Source organism: Ailuropoda melanoleuca, chromosome 2, assembly GCF_002007445.2.
Source record: "Ailuropoda melanoleuca isolate Jingjing chromosome 2, ASM200744v2, whole genome shotgun sequence".
Classification (NCBI taxonomy): domain Eukaryota; kingdom Metazoa; phylum Chordata; class Mammalia; order Carnivora; family Ursidae; genus Ailuropoda; species Ailuropoda melanoleuca.
The window spans coordinates 61,400,940-61,415,696 of NC_048219.1; the positions used below are offsets into that span (position 1 = coordinate 61,400,940).

The 14,757-nt window shown below is 40.4% G+C and overlaps 1 pseudogene; it reads left to right on the top strand.

Moving 5' to 3' along the window:
• The window catches only part of LOC100477505, a 41,601-nt pseudogene that overhangs the window by 21,847 nt on the left and 4,997 nt on the right, over positions 1-14,757 (top strand).

The window sequence follows — 14,757 nt, forward strand, 5'->3', positions numbered from 1 at the left end:
AGTCTAAACTGCCAGCTTCATCTTCTTCCTAGGACAGAACAGAGTGTCCGTCTCATCTCTGGCGTCTCCAGGATGCGCTGCTTTTAGAAGAGCTCCTCCAGGAGATGGGGACCGTGGACACACTAGAGAATTGGTTGTGTTCAGTCAATCACTCCCCGGGGATACTGACGTCCACTTGGGGCTCTTATCTTTCTCTTTCTCGGGGCATTTTCTGGTTTTAATTCTAGTCTGGCCAAACTGAACTGGTGAACAGAGAATGCTGGTAGGAGGGAGTCTGGAGAGCACTGTGTTCATGGATTTAGAGAACAGCTTTTCTTCTTTAACTTGAAGGGGCTTGTGTTGATGGAGGAGACTGTTCAACTGTCCTCTGCTTGGCTTCACTGCTTGTCTTCTCTTTCCCCAGTCTCTTCGACGCTGGGCCTTGAAAGGCAGCGATGACCACGAGAACCACTAGACTGTCCAAGGGCAGAGAGGGGCAGGAATCTTTCTGCAGGGCTCATTCTAAGAAAACTCATTGTCCCTTCAGCCATGCCAAAGTTGAGTGGGGAATGTATTTAATGTATGCTTTACAGTCAACTCTGTATATTGTAAAGATATGACTAATTGATATAAGGACATCTTCCACAGACACTATTTCCAGGAACACCAAAGTGCAGGGCTGGAGAGCACATTGCCATAGAAACCAATGTGGCCTGTGGCTGTAGGTACTAGGAAAACACGGAAGTGTTTAGGATCAGTCATTCCACAAGAAAACTTGGAATTCCCTGAAATTTTACAGCTCATATGTGAAAGAAACAGATTGAGGTTTTCCCCAATTTGACAACAATCCCAAAACCTTACATGACATAACCTGTAGCAAGTTGCAGAAATGAAATAAACTTTAAAAAAACTATCATTAATTAAAAAACACATTTTATCACCCATATTAGAGGATAGACTAAAGAGGTGGTCAGTTGTAGGGCAAAAATGTGGAGGTGTGTAGCCAGCAAATCGATCCAAGTATGTTAGTTTTGTGGCTTTTGTGATGTTTGTAATTTGTTGTGATTTTTTTTAAGTTTATAATTTTGTTGTGATTTTTTTTCTCAACCTAAATAAATGTCAGTAATTTTGTATTTTTTTAAAGGGGGCCCTCCAAATTGTATAAGCTTCAGACCTCATGATACCTGGATCCACCCCCAGGGTGGTTTAATCACACTTCTCTGATAACCCGATGCCAAACTTTGGATAATACAATCATCTTCTGTGTGTATAATTTGATCAATTACCCAGGACTAAGCATTTTGAATTTAGAGTTCTAAAATCTTTCTTAAAACTAAAGCATCATATATATTTCCACAAATCATTTTAAGAGAATATATTGAATACATCAGCAAATTGACATTGGAATTCTTTTTTCAAGTTAGTGTAATAGAGTTCTCTAAAGGCTCTAAAGTTCTCTATGAAACACAAATATTTATGGCGACTTTCTAAATTTCCTTTTTTCCTTGCTAGCTATTCAATTATTTATTAGTCATCTTTAATCATCTGTGTTAGAAAGTGTGTATATACCAAGGATTTTATTCAGCTAGTAAATGTTCATGTGTTGGATTTAAAACTATGTTGAGAATTTGCCACCTGGGCTCCTGGGTGGCTCAGTCGGTTAAGCATCTGCCTTTGGCTCAGGTCATGATCTCAGGGTCCGGGGATTGAGTCCCACATCGGGGTCCCTGCTCAGTGAGGAGTCTGCTTCTCCCTCTGCTCCTCCCTCTGCTGCTTGTGCTCTCCCTCTCAAATAAATAAAATCTTAAAAAAAAAAAAAATAAGTGACCTGACTTATTAAGTAACTCAATGATCAAATAATCAGTAGGAATCAAGTCTGTTACTCAAAGATACTATTTTTTATGAGAAGATCTAAAGTTATCACTTCAGTGATCATCATTTACAGGAAAATGTTCTCGAGAGAGAGCTGTGGGCTGGTTGGCAAGGTGAAGGTGGTGTGTGTATGTCTACGGCCTTCCTGGCAGCCGATATACAGCAAGCAGCTTCTAAACAAGCTCTGTGTTGCAGGTGGGAAAGGAGCCAGTAAGCACCCTGATTGATGCAGGGCCAAAATTGGCGATATTTGAGAGAAACCCATTGACTTCCTCCAGGCAGCGGGGGGGGGACACTTGCCTGGGAACAGTGCAGATGACTCCAGGATGTGTCTCTTGCCAGCCCTGAACTCCAAGCCACGGGCCAGGGGGCCAGGAACAACGGTGGGCACTTGGGAAATTTGTGGGACTTTCTGGGCTATGGGAATTTCCCCACTCATCTTTCCCGCGGGCTGTTAGAAAGCTTCTTCAAATATAAAAACCGGAGCCTCCTTTGGCCCTTCAAAAAAAGGTCGACCCTGTGGCGGACGATGAAAATTAGAGAAAGCGCCACATAGTCTCTTGCCTGGGAGACTCCTGGGCACACATCCCTCTTCGTTAGGCGTACAGAACACCCAAGATGGCGGGGTAACTGGCTGTCACGGAGCCTTTGCATTTGTAGAGCATTTAGCTTATTGACCTAGATGTTCTCATGTTTAGGAATAAAAAAAGTAGTTTAATTAATTCACAATAAAAATCCTCCATTTCATAGAAGATAAAACTCATAACCCAAACAGAATTGAATGTGTGATATGATGCAGTCATCAGCATGCAGCAGCCTTAAAAATTACAATATCTGACCTTAATATGTGTGAATCTATCAGGATTCCATTGTCGACATGTATATTTTTCAATATTCTTCTCTGAGCTGAAATCATGTCATTTATATGCAAATGACCACATCTTCAGCAGCTGCTGCTTCTCAGTTGAAGCCGAGGGACTTATTTGCACTTAATAAAGCCTCATAAATAGGTTTTGCCTCTAAAAGGTGGGGGAGCAGGAAACCCATCGTAGCCTTTTACAGTTACAAGCTTCTTTTTGTTTTGAAAGCTAGCGGCCACCCCTAACAGGATGGTGCTCATTGCCAAAGAAATACGGGATCCTCGCCCAGCCACTTCTCCCCCTTCCCCCCTTGGAAAACAAGTGTTCCTGTCCTTCACGGGGCCTTCTTCAATTGAAGCTGGAGGCAACGTCCCATCTCCAGCAGGGGTTGGGATTTAATCCAGACTTCAGTGCAAGGAAGGCCGCCCTGTGAGCAGAACCTCTTGCCAAGCAGTAGGAGCAGGTTCCCAGCTCTGGGAAGAACCCCTCAGGCCCCCTCAGGCTGTCTTGTGTGAGGGGAGGAGGAGCTGGGGAACTTCTGGGCAAGCAGAGAGGAATTTTTCCTTTTATGAGTTACCAGTTTCCCTTTTAAAACACTCCACATAGGCGCACCTGCGTGGTTCAGTCGGTTAAGCATCCGACTCTTAGCTCAGCTCAGGCCTTGATCTCAGAGTCGTGAGTTCAAGTTTCACAATGGAGTGCCCAGTGTGGAGCCTACTTGAAAATAAACCCCAAAAAACAAAAACCACTCTACATAGAGAAGGGGCAACATTAGGGATTGTTTGTACACTCTGATGGCTCAATCAAATAGCATTAAGACAACATTAAACACACCTTCATTCGTGTGAGTAGTCCACAGCCTCTCCCCTCTCCCCCCATCTTCCTAGCTGGCCATTATTTTTCAACAGAATTGGATGACAAAGGAAGACGGTATGAATCTACCCATTTTCTTTTAATGCCTCTATAAAACCATCCAGTCTTCTATTTTGGGGTCAACAGAAACATTTCATTTACTGCTGAAGACCATTTAAGACATACTAAAAAAAAAAAAAAGAAGTAGACTACTATGGGATAATTGTCTCCTGCTGTTAGATGCTAAGACAAACCTGAGGCACTTATGAAAAATAAATAATGATAGGAAGCAGGGTCATTTATTTTTAAAGCACTGTGTTGCTGATTTGGTAATAATGACCTATTATCCTTGTCAGAGTAATAAACTGTTTCTGGAGCTTCATTTCTGGTGTGTGAGCAACTGGCATAGTAGAGATGATTACACTGTCTGATAAATGTGTATAATCATCAAAGACACTGGTTGACAATACTATCATTACATTGTCACCAGCTTGGCAGAGAGACAAACGTCCCCACCACATCAACTTATCAGAGATGTTTATAACTGCAACAACATCCATGCATGGTATTAGTGCAGATAACTGAAATCACACACCCTCAAAACCTAGCCACTGGGAGCAACGTGTAGCCAGGGAGGAGTTGGAAGGGGGGATATTTGGCCCTTGAATCAGGAGTCCTGGGCTCCCCTCTCTAAACCTCAGTGTATTGTATTGTATTGTATTGTATTGTATTGTATTGTATTGTATTGTATTTGACAGAGAGAGACAGCGAGAGAGGGAACACAGCAAGGGGAGTGGGAGAGGGAGAAGCAGGCTTCCCGCTGAGCAGGGAGGCTGATGCGGGGCTTCATCCCAGGACCCTGGGATCATGACCTGAGCCAAAGGCAGACGCTGAACGACTGAGCCACCCAGATGCCCCTAAACCATTTTTAAGAATACAATTCAGGGACACCTGGGTGGCCCAGTCACTTAAATGTCTGACTTTGGTTCAGATCATGATCTCAGGGTCCTGGGAGTGAGCCCTGCCTAAGGCTCCCTGCTCAGCGGGGAGTCCACTTGTCCCTCTCCCTCTGTCCCTTCTTATCCACCCCCCCATCTTGTGCTCCCTCGCTTTCTCTCTCAAACAAATAGATAAATAAAATATATATATTTTTTAAAGAGTACAATTCACTGTTAGGTATATTTATATTGCTGTGCAGCCATCACCACCACCCACCTCTAGAACTGTTTTCATCTTGCAAACCTGAAACTTTGTACCCATTAGATAATAACTCCCCATTCCCCTCTATCCCTTCGGACCCTGGAAATAATCATTCTACTTTCTATGTCTATGAATTTGACTACTCTGGGTACCTCATGTGTGGAGTCACACAGTGTTTGTCCTTTTGTGTCTGGCTTATTTCATCTACCATAATGTCCTCAAGGTTCATCCACACTGCAGCATGTATCAGAATTTCCTTCCTTGGGGCGCCTGGGTGGCACAGCGGTTGGGCGTCTGCCTTTGGCTCAGGGCGTGATCCTGGCGTTATGGGATCGAGGCCCCACATCAGGCTCCTCTGCTGGGAGCCTGCTTCTTCCTCTCCCACTCCCCTGCTTGTGTTCTCTCTCTCTCTCTCTCTCTCTCTCTCTCTCTCTCTCTCTCTCTCGCTGGCTGTCTCTATCTCTGTCAAATAAATAAATAAAATCTTAAAAAAAAAAAAGGATTTCCTTCCTTTTTAAGGCTGAATAATGTTCCATTGTATGTATATATCACATTTTAACCCATTCATCCACTGATAGATACCTGGCTTGCTTCTATTTTTGGCTATTGTGAATAATACTGCTACGAACATGGATAAACAAGTATCTCCTTGAAATTCTGCTTTAATTTTTTAAAGATTTTATTTATTTATTTGACACAGAGAGAGAGAGAGCAAGCACAAGTGGGGGGAACAGGAGAGGGAGAAGCAGATTCCCTGCTGAGCAGGGAGCCCAATGTGGGGCTTCATCCCAGGACCCTGGGATCATGACCGGAGCCAAAGGCAAACGCTTAACCAGTTGAGCCACCCAGGTCCCCCAAACCTTTACATACATTTTTAAAGTTTTTATTTTTAAGTAATTTCTACATCCAGTGTGGGGCTCGAACTCACAACCCCAAGATCAAGAGTTGCATACTCTACCAACTGAGCCAGCCAAGCACCCCATGAATAAAACCTTTAAAAAAATAATACGGGCTGCTTAAACATGTACCCTATACACTGCTTACAGAGTTTGATATTAGACTAAAGTAAAAGACTAGAATTTTGTGGATAAATTCCATATTGTTCCATATTTAGTCTGTTGTTCGGGCATATGAGAATCATTTGAATCCTAATCTTTTGAATCCCAGCATTCTTACACTAAACACCATGCTGCAGATGTTAGCATAAAAGTCATTAGTGAAAATGTTGAACAATTTAAGACTGAGGGGCCAACCTCTAAGTTATTCCTCTCGGAAACATTCCTCTGGAGTTATGACATTTCTTACGGAGCACTGTTAGGATTATTCAACCAGTGAAAATCTTCCTACCTGGAACAGCCAGCACACAGTTCTTTCATAGGGGTATCGTGAGATCCCTGGTGAGGCTGAAACCCCAATACTCTTCGTCTATAAAATTCCCCCTGGTTTCCAGGATATACATACCCCTTTAGAAAGAGGAAAATGCATTTATGTTGGCATGACCTTACCAAACTTCAACTATTCCTAGAGATCACTAAAAAAATTATACTGGAAACTGGTAAAAGCATCTTTAATATAATTAGTTCTAGGTTTATTGGCTACTTATTCACAATATTTATTCTTTCTTCACAATTTCTTAAAGACTTCTGATGTCATTTCAGTTATTTAGTCTATAAAAACAGTAATGATACAGCAAATAGCCACTGTGCATCAAGTATCTATTATGTGCCAGGTACTGGTTAAAGAGCTTTACGTTGAATTGTTCCCCTGCCCTATGAAGTAGACTATTATCCCAATTTTACAGGGGAAGAAACTGAAATTTGGAGCTGTTAAGTAACTTGCTAGGAAAATAAAATAGGTGCTAAGTGTATCTGACTTCGAAGCCTATTTTCTCAATCTATTATATTACCTTTCCTTGGGATGCAATGGTTCAGATGTGGAATCTTGGACAAGCTGGGGCTCCAATCCTTTTCACTAACATTTGTTCCATCCTTTCCAGTCAATCTTCCAGTTTTCTTACCCAGAAAGAAAACAAAGGTTGTAAAGTAGGAGTGGAGAAGTTCTTTTCCTCACTGCTGCTATATGCTAACTTAGCATCATTATTTTCAAGCTGGGGCTTTTCCCTTCGCAGAACTCCNTATTTTCAAGCTGGGGCTTTTCCCTTCCCAGAACTCCTCTTGCTCTAAATTTTAAATTTTCTTCAGCATTTAGTCTTCCTTGAAGACTTGAGTTACTCCAAGACCTTGGGTATGTGTCATCCTGTTCACTATTCACCCATGTCCATCAGAAAACTTGGTACCCAACCAAAAGCTTGCTACCTCGCTGGATTCCTCCCGCTTTTCTTCCTCACTGGAACGATTGCAATGGTCAGAATCAAAATGTGCACTTACTCATTTTCACGTTTGCCTTTCTTCTAATAGAGTCACTATCATGTCATCAGTTAACAGGCCTTTCCATTGGCCCCATCAGAACTGTGCACATCAGAGAAAGCCACGCTTGCAACGCACAACCTGCCCATGCTATGACTGCATCTGGCAGTAACACTTTGCTAGGTGTTGTATGTGATACACACATTTCCTCTCGCAAACTCTCCCTGCATTCTCAAGAATTTGCTGGGGTGGCATACTCTGAACATCAAGAAAAAAAACAAAACTGACGTGACTCTGTCATATAGAAAACTTTCCAAGTGACAGCCAAGGAAGTTCTGACGTGGAGAAGGGACTTGGAGTAAGCCTGCCATACGCAACAGTGGGGATGCTGCCATTTCTTCAATTTTACTTTCCTCAATTAAAAGTAGGGAGAGCAAGCATGGGATAATAGGATAATGTTCCTTAATGGATGTAAGTGCTCCTTGGCACAGTGGCTGTTCATAGTATCATTTTAAAATTTCTCGGCCCCATGTAAGATTTTGATCAGCTGCTCAAATCTCCTTCCCATTCTACCCTATTAGCCCAAGGGCATATCCAGTCTGGTGACTCCCAGTGAAGACACTTACCACTTTCTAAAGGCTTTGTGAACATTTTCCTCATCCTCTAAGTGGTTCATGCCAGTTTAATTTTGAGTACAGAACAGAGATCACGTTGATTAAAAGACATTGTTTATAGTTGAAAATATCTTTTTANCCACTTTCTAAAGGCTTTGTGAACATTTTCCTCATCCTCTAAGTGGTTCATGCCGGTTTAATTTTGAGTACAGAACAGAGATCACGTTGATTAAAAGACATTGTTTATAGTTGAAAATATCTTTTTAGAAAATACCTTTGGGAATTAAAACCCTAGGAGAGGGGAATTAAGTCATGACAGAACTGATTTCTTCCCACATTAAGGAACCCCCTCACCAACTCTCCATCTCTCTAAAGGCCTCAGGATAAATAGGAGCAAAGTGAACTTGTGATGAAAAAGGCAAAGTGAGAGCTGCTGCGGTGGTTCTTCCCTGGTTTACGTCATAGCTCTGTCTTGGATTATAGGTACGGTTTGGGAAAGTCATTTCAATCCAACTAAAATGACATCAGTGTAGCTCGGTGCCATGAGCCCAAAGGTGGCATATTATTTTCTCTTGCTGCTATAACAAAGTACCACAAACTCTGGCTTAAAACAACACAAATTTATTACTTACATGTCTGGAGGTCAGAAGTCCAAAAATCAGTGTCATTGGGCCAAAATCAAGGTTTCTTGATTTTAAATGCAGGGCTACATCTCTTCTGGAGGCTGTAGGGGAGAATCCATTTCCTTGGCTTTCCCAGAAGCTGCCTGCATTCCTTGACTTGTGGCCCTTTTCTCCAACATTGAAGCTAGCAGTGTCACATCTTCAAATCTGTCTCCCTTTCTCTCTGTCTCTCTGGCCTTCCATCCTTTCATCTCCTTCTCTGACTCTCTTGCTTACTTCTTTCATTTGTAAGAACACCTATGAGTACGTTGGGCCCACCTGGATGATCCAGGATACTCTCCCCATTCCAAGATCCTTAACTTCATATGTTCAAGGTCCCTTTTGCCATGTAATTTGACATATTCACAAATACGGGAGATTAAAACATGAATACCTTTGGGGGCCTTATTTTGGAGTATATTATACATTCTCTCCTCAGTCATAGGGCCCAGATATTATCAGTCCCAGTCTATATTTGGCAGTCAGTACTTCAAATGGAACAAGCCAGCATATTCAAGGAAGCTGAAGTTAATCAAATAAAAAGCAGGTATCGGCATGCACTTTATCACATCACCAAGAGAATTCAAACAGTAGGATAGTAAATTTGACTTCTTGTCATGTTGAATTCTTCTTTCAGTGCTACGTTATCAGAAAGAGGCAGTATTGTTATAATGTAATTTATATAGTGCCTTCCCCTGAGTGATGAACAGAATATTCTTCAGGATCCTCAGAGAATTAGTCTATCTCTTTTTATATTATTTTTATAATATGCAGCAATATTATGTCTGTGTGCAAGAAATAAATCAGACTCACTAAATTTAAGGATGTTCACTTAAAGAAATTCCTTTTGGAGTTCCTTTTTTCCTCCCTTTCATTTGAAAACGTTCTTTGGGTAGTACAGAGGCAACGACCCACATTAGATTAATTAGGTCAATTAACCTTTATGTAGTAATTGCCACTCAGATGGCTTTGAATAATTCCCTTTTAATAAAGATGTGCCTTGAAAAGAGATTATAACTTAAATTACTGCCACATAGTAGAATTAAGAAAACATGCATTTATCAATTCTTTCTGCAATATGGCTTTGGGTATAGCAATGATATTGGGTAGAAAAAGCTTAAGGACTTTACCTTGATGAGTTGATTATTCACATTCACACATTGTTAAAAGCCACATGTGTACTTTCCATTTGGACAGGCTGTTGGTAACCCTGAATGCTGAGCCTACTTCAGGGCAACTCTCTCTCTTCTTCCAAACTGTCAATATTAATTTCCACATTTTCAAACTCACACTGGCCCTAGCATCTAATGTGGGACTCTAACTGGTGATCTGGACTATCCGAAATTTTTTGCTTTTTGCTTCTCTCCTTCAACATCATCCTCATATCTTATCTTAATATGACAATAGCTACCACTTAGTATTTTCTAGGTACCAGACATTTCACGTTCATTATTGCTACTTGTTACTTAGAGTTAACTAACAAATATTTGTTGAAATATTTGCTCTAGATCCTGGAGATACAGCCCGGTGGATATCCTTATCTCTGTGTAATACTTAGGAAACAGAGACAAAAAAAGTTTAGTGACTAGCCTAAGGCCCTGCAGCACAGGCGTTTGGACAAGGCCCCCAGTCAGTCTGGCTCCACAGCCCAGCTCTGCCCACTCCACCAGGCTGGAATTGCTGTCTGATTTGGAGGCCATGTTTGAAAACAAATTCGACTGTTGCCAATGAGGTCAGAACACTCAAAAAAATAATAAAAGGCACTTTAAGAATGAGGTTGAAAAAATAGACAACTCACAATACTTAGAACATAGATCCAGCTGTTAGTAATTAAAGGCTTTAATTCTTTTAACTTCAAGATTCTGATGCCTGTACAAGGGCAAATAAGCTGATGTACTCTGTAAGTGAATCTGCGTAAATGGAACGAGGGGTAGTTATAATTGCATTCTTTCTGCGTTCTCTTGGTGTAGTTCACTCAGTCCCTGATACTTAGGTCGGACCAAGTCAGTGCTAAGTCATCGGCTGTGTAATGACATTAACATGGTTTGTCGTCTCTCATCTCCCACTGAATGGAAAGGACTCTGTGAGTAAATTAATTCTATTGATGAGATCTGGACATTTGGATGGCCTGGAATATGGAGAGATACTTTTGTTCCTGTTTGGTTTTTGTTTTCTTTCTTCTTTTTTTTTTTTTAATATTTTATTTATTTATTTGACAGAAAGAGACACAGCCAGCTAGAGAGGGAACACAAGCAGGGGAAGTGACACAAGCAGGGGAAGTGGGAGAGGAAGATGCAGGCTCCCAGCAGAGGAGCCTGATGTGGGGCCCGATCCCAGAACGCCGGGATCATGCCCTGAGCTGAAGGCAGACGCTTAATGACTGAGCCACCCAGGTGCCCCTGGTTTTTGTTTTCTTTTAAGATTCATTTATTCATTTGAGAGGGACAGGGGGAGAGGGCACAGAGGAGCAGAAGGAGAGGGAGAAAGAAACTCCAAGCCGACTCCGCGCTGAGCCCAGAGCCCCGAACGGTGCTATAGCTCACGTCCCTGAGATGGTGACTTGAGCTGAAACCAGGAGTCGGAGGTTTAACCGACTTCACCACCCAGGCGCCCCTGCTGGTTTGTTTTACAAGTGTTTTAAGCTTTAAAACCTTGTGAGAATCAGACAGTTTCTTTTTTTTTAAATTAANGGCGCCCCTGCTGGTTTGTTTTACAAGTGTTTTAAGCTTTAAAACCTTGTGAGAATCAGACAGTTTCTTTTTTTTTAAATTAATTAATTTATTTATTTGACAGAGATAGAGACAGCCAGCGAGAGAGGGAACACAAGCAGGAGGAGTGGGAGAGGAAGAAGCAGGCTCACAGCGGAAGAGCCTGATGTGGGGCCCGATCCCACAAAGCTGGGATCACGCCCTGAGCCGAAGGCAGACGCCCAACCGCTGTGCCACCCAGGCGCCCCTGACAGTTTCATATTAGTAATGTAAAAATAGCATTTCTGGAAGGCAATTTGACAATTTGTTTCAATATTTAAACGTGCATTTCTCATGAAAGTCAAATAGATAAAGATATATGTATAAGAATGCTAATTGCAACATTAGTCATTAAAAAAAATGGAAAAAATCTAAATATACATCAGTAGGGTAGTCATTAAAAAAGTTGTGCAGATCCATGCACATACTACATTAAAAATGATTTATACCAACCAATTTATATTGTACTGTTAAATGAAAATAAGATTAAAAAGCAGATTATAATCCTGAAAGAGTGTGTGTGTGTGTGTGTGTGTGTTATCTGGATGGCTATACTCCAAAATACACACTGTGATTATTACTAAGTAGTGGGATTGAGGGTGATTTTAAATTCTTTGTACTTCTGTATTACGTGAAATGTCTTCTTTTACCCCCATTTCCTACTTAGAACACTCAAACCGCCCCCCACTGACAGCTATGCTAATGCATTTGATGTAAATCTTTAGTTTGTAGTCCTACAAATTTTTTTGTTTTTTTTATACAGATATTTTAAATTTATTTAGATGGTATCACATTCTGTTTCTTACATTTTCTACCTAATACTATGTGCTTTAAATCTATAGTGCTACATGTACAAGTCTATTGCATGTAACTGCTGAGTTATTTTTATAACATAGCTATTGTAAATAAGCACATGCTTTCATAATCAGAAAAAATCTGGTAAAGCTCTTTTTATTGTGAAGAAAAAAAGAAAACAATCTTTCTTCCAACATAAAAGCATGAAGCCATAAATTGTTTTACATAATTTTGCCACAGAAATATCCCAATGTAGAAATATTTATTACACTGGCGATTCTATTTTACTAAACGCCTCTACTTTATAAAAGTGCTTGGACACATGGAACTCTTTTAAAATACAGAAAATTTAAAGAGAAAAGAGAATATTTCTTTCTATGAAGTCTCTGAAATGCTTGACTTATTTTAGGAGGCAAAAATTTCAAAAGACAAAGTTATTTTGAAACTGAAAAGTAGTGAAATGAACTCATTACAGTGTGTTCTCACTATATATTAAAAATGAAATTAAAATCATTTAAAATAAAAGAAATATGACATTGTAATGCAAACAGAAATTGAGGAAAATCCCAAAAGAATAGGAAATAGTTGGTTGATGGACAGCACAGGAAAATGAAAAGACAATCAGAAGAAGTAATAAAGCCTATTGGGAAAAACCTGAAATTTATATATTGAAAGTTCATAATTTTTAACATAAAAATCTAATAATAACTGCTAATCCCTTTTCTTTCTTTAAACTTTAATTTAAGTATAAAAATAGAACTTCAAGGGTAACTTTATTCAGTCATATTTTTTATAAGAGATATCAAATACTCTCAATAAAGGTTTGTGTTTAACTTTCAAACTTTTCTTCAAAACAATATATTCCTAGATAAGAGGTTTGAAAAAAATCACATATAACTATATATTACGGGGAAAAAATACCAAGATGAGAGTCATATTCCAAGCAGATATGACTGAAGTACTGTGATCCCAGAAAAGGTCACAAAACACTTTTCTTTCTTATTTAGGCTAGTTTTCACTGATCGCAGCAGAGAAGCTTTATAACACAGCACTGACAGACAACTCCAAGTTGCTCTTAATAAGAGGATTTTGTTAAAAGTAGTCCTCCTTTTTTTCCTCTCTCTCTTTCCAAAATGTTGGGTTTCGGAATGAAGTCATTGATCTAGGAAAGATAAATAGCTTTTAGGGGAGGCAGGTCAGAAAAGCAGATTAAAGTACAAAAGCTTAAGTGTGAAAACTAAAAATAGTGACCTGAAGTTTCAGAGCCAAACAGGAAGAAAAGATGTCTGCTCATGTTGGTAGGTGACCTGCACAGGGGAAGGGCCTCACCCAATGATCAGATAATCTGTGGAAAAGGTCATAGTAGTCTTGCTTCTCTGGAAACTATAGTTAAACTGGAGACAGACACCGGAGGATGTGTCTTGGCTAAGAGCCCTCTTAAATTTGCCTTAAATTCTCCAACAGAAAAACTCTAAAGATTAGGGGAAAACATAGATTTTGATGATTTGATGTAACTTTAAAGATGTAGTATTTCCATATTTCATTCTAGACAGAATGGCATAATGATTATACAAAGGGTTCTCCAATCACATAAAGTTCAAGCTTTGTAACCTTTGTCAATTTATTTAGCATCCTCATGTATAAAATATATATACATAATGGGAGTATTTACCTTATAGGACTGTTGAAAGGATTAACTATGCCATCCGTAAGGCTTAGGGCAAGGTCCAGCATATAGTACATATTCAATAATGTTAGCTAGTAACTAGTGTTAGGTATGATAGTATTTTTTTTTTTTTTATTTTTTTTTTAAATATTTTATTTATTTATTTGACAGAGATAGAGACAGCCAGTGAGAGAGGGAACACAAGCAGGGGGAGTGGGAGAGGAAGAAGCAGGCTCATAGCGGAGGAGCCTGATGTGGGGCTCGATCCCAGAACGCTGGGATCACGCCCTGAGCCGAAGGCAGACGCTTAACCGCTGTGCCACCCAGGCGCCCCAGTATTTTTTTTTTTTAAAGATTTTATTTTTTATTTATTTGACAGAGACAGAGACAGCCAGCGAGAGAGGGAACACAAGCAGGGGAAGTGGGAGAGGAAGAAGCAGGCTCATAGTGGAGGAGCCTGATGTGGGGCTCGATCCCATAACGCCGGGATCACGCCCTGAGCCGAAGGCAGACGCTTAACCGCTGTGCCACCCAGGCGCCCCAGTATTTTTTTTTTTTAAAGAAAGTATGTTTACCATTTGAGCATTTATCTGATGACTGAGATCCAGATCTGAGTTTCTACACCAATTGATGTTAGTATGTTTTATGGTTTTTGATAGACCATTGAATCTGAAGATGTTAGTTCTTACTGATAATGTTAGGAAATGAGACTTCTTTCACAAACCTATCACTATTGATAACATAATGTGTCCAAATTTTAGTTTATAAGCTCAAGTATGCAAGAAATGTTTTAATTTCTATTTCAAGTCCCCATTCCACTAGATGTTGGAAAAACAATCTCAGTCAATGCAGTTTCCACTCCCCTTATACTGGGATTGCATGTATGTTCTGGGTGACTATCACCTGTTGTCAGTTGTCATCGTTTCTATGCTACTGTCCCGTGAGACACACCTCCTGGTCCTGAATGGCAGTCCACAAAGTTTATAGCTGTGTCCTCCTTGTGTTGGACACTAGTTTCTGTGACTTTTGGGAGGCTGAGAAAAAGAATGGGGCACCAAAATGCCCTGCCTCGTGACTGTAGTAGCCTCTGATGCTTGGGAAATGCTCCTGTGCTCTGCATGCTCTCTTGGGGCACAGAGGCTAC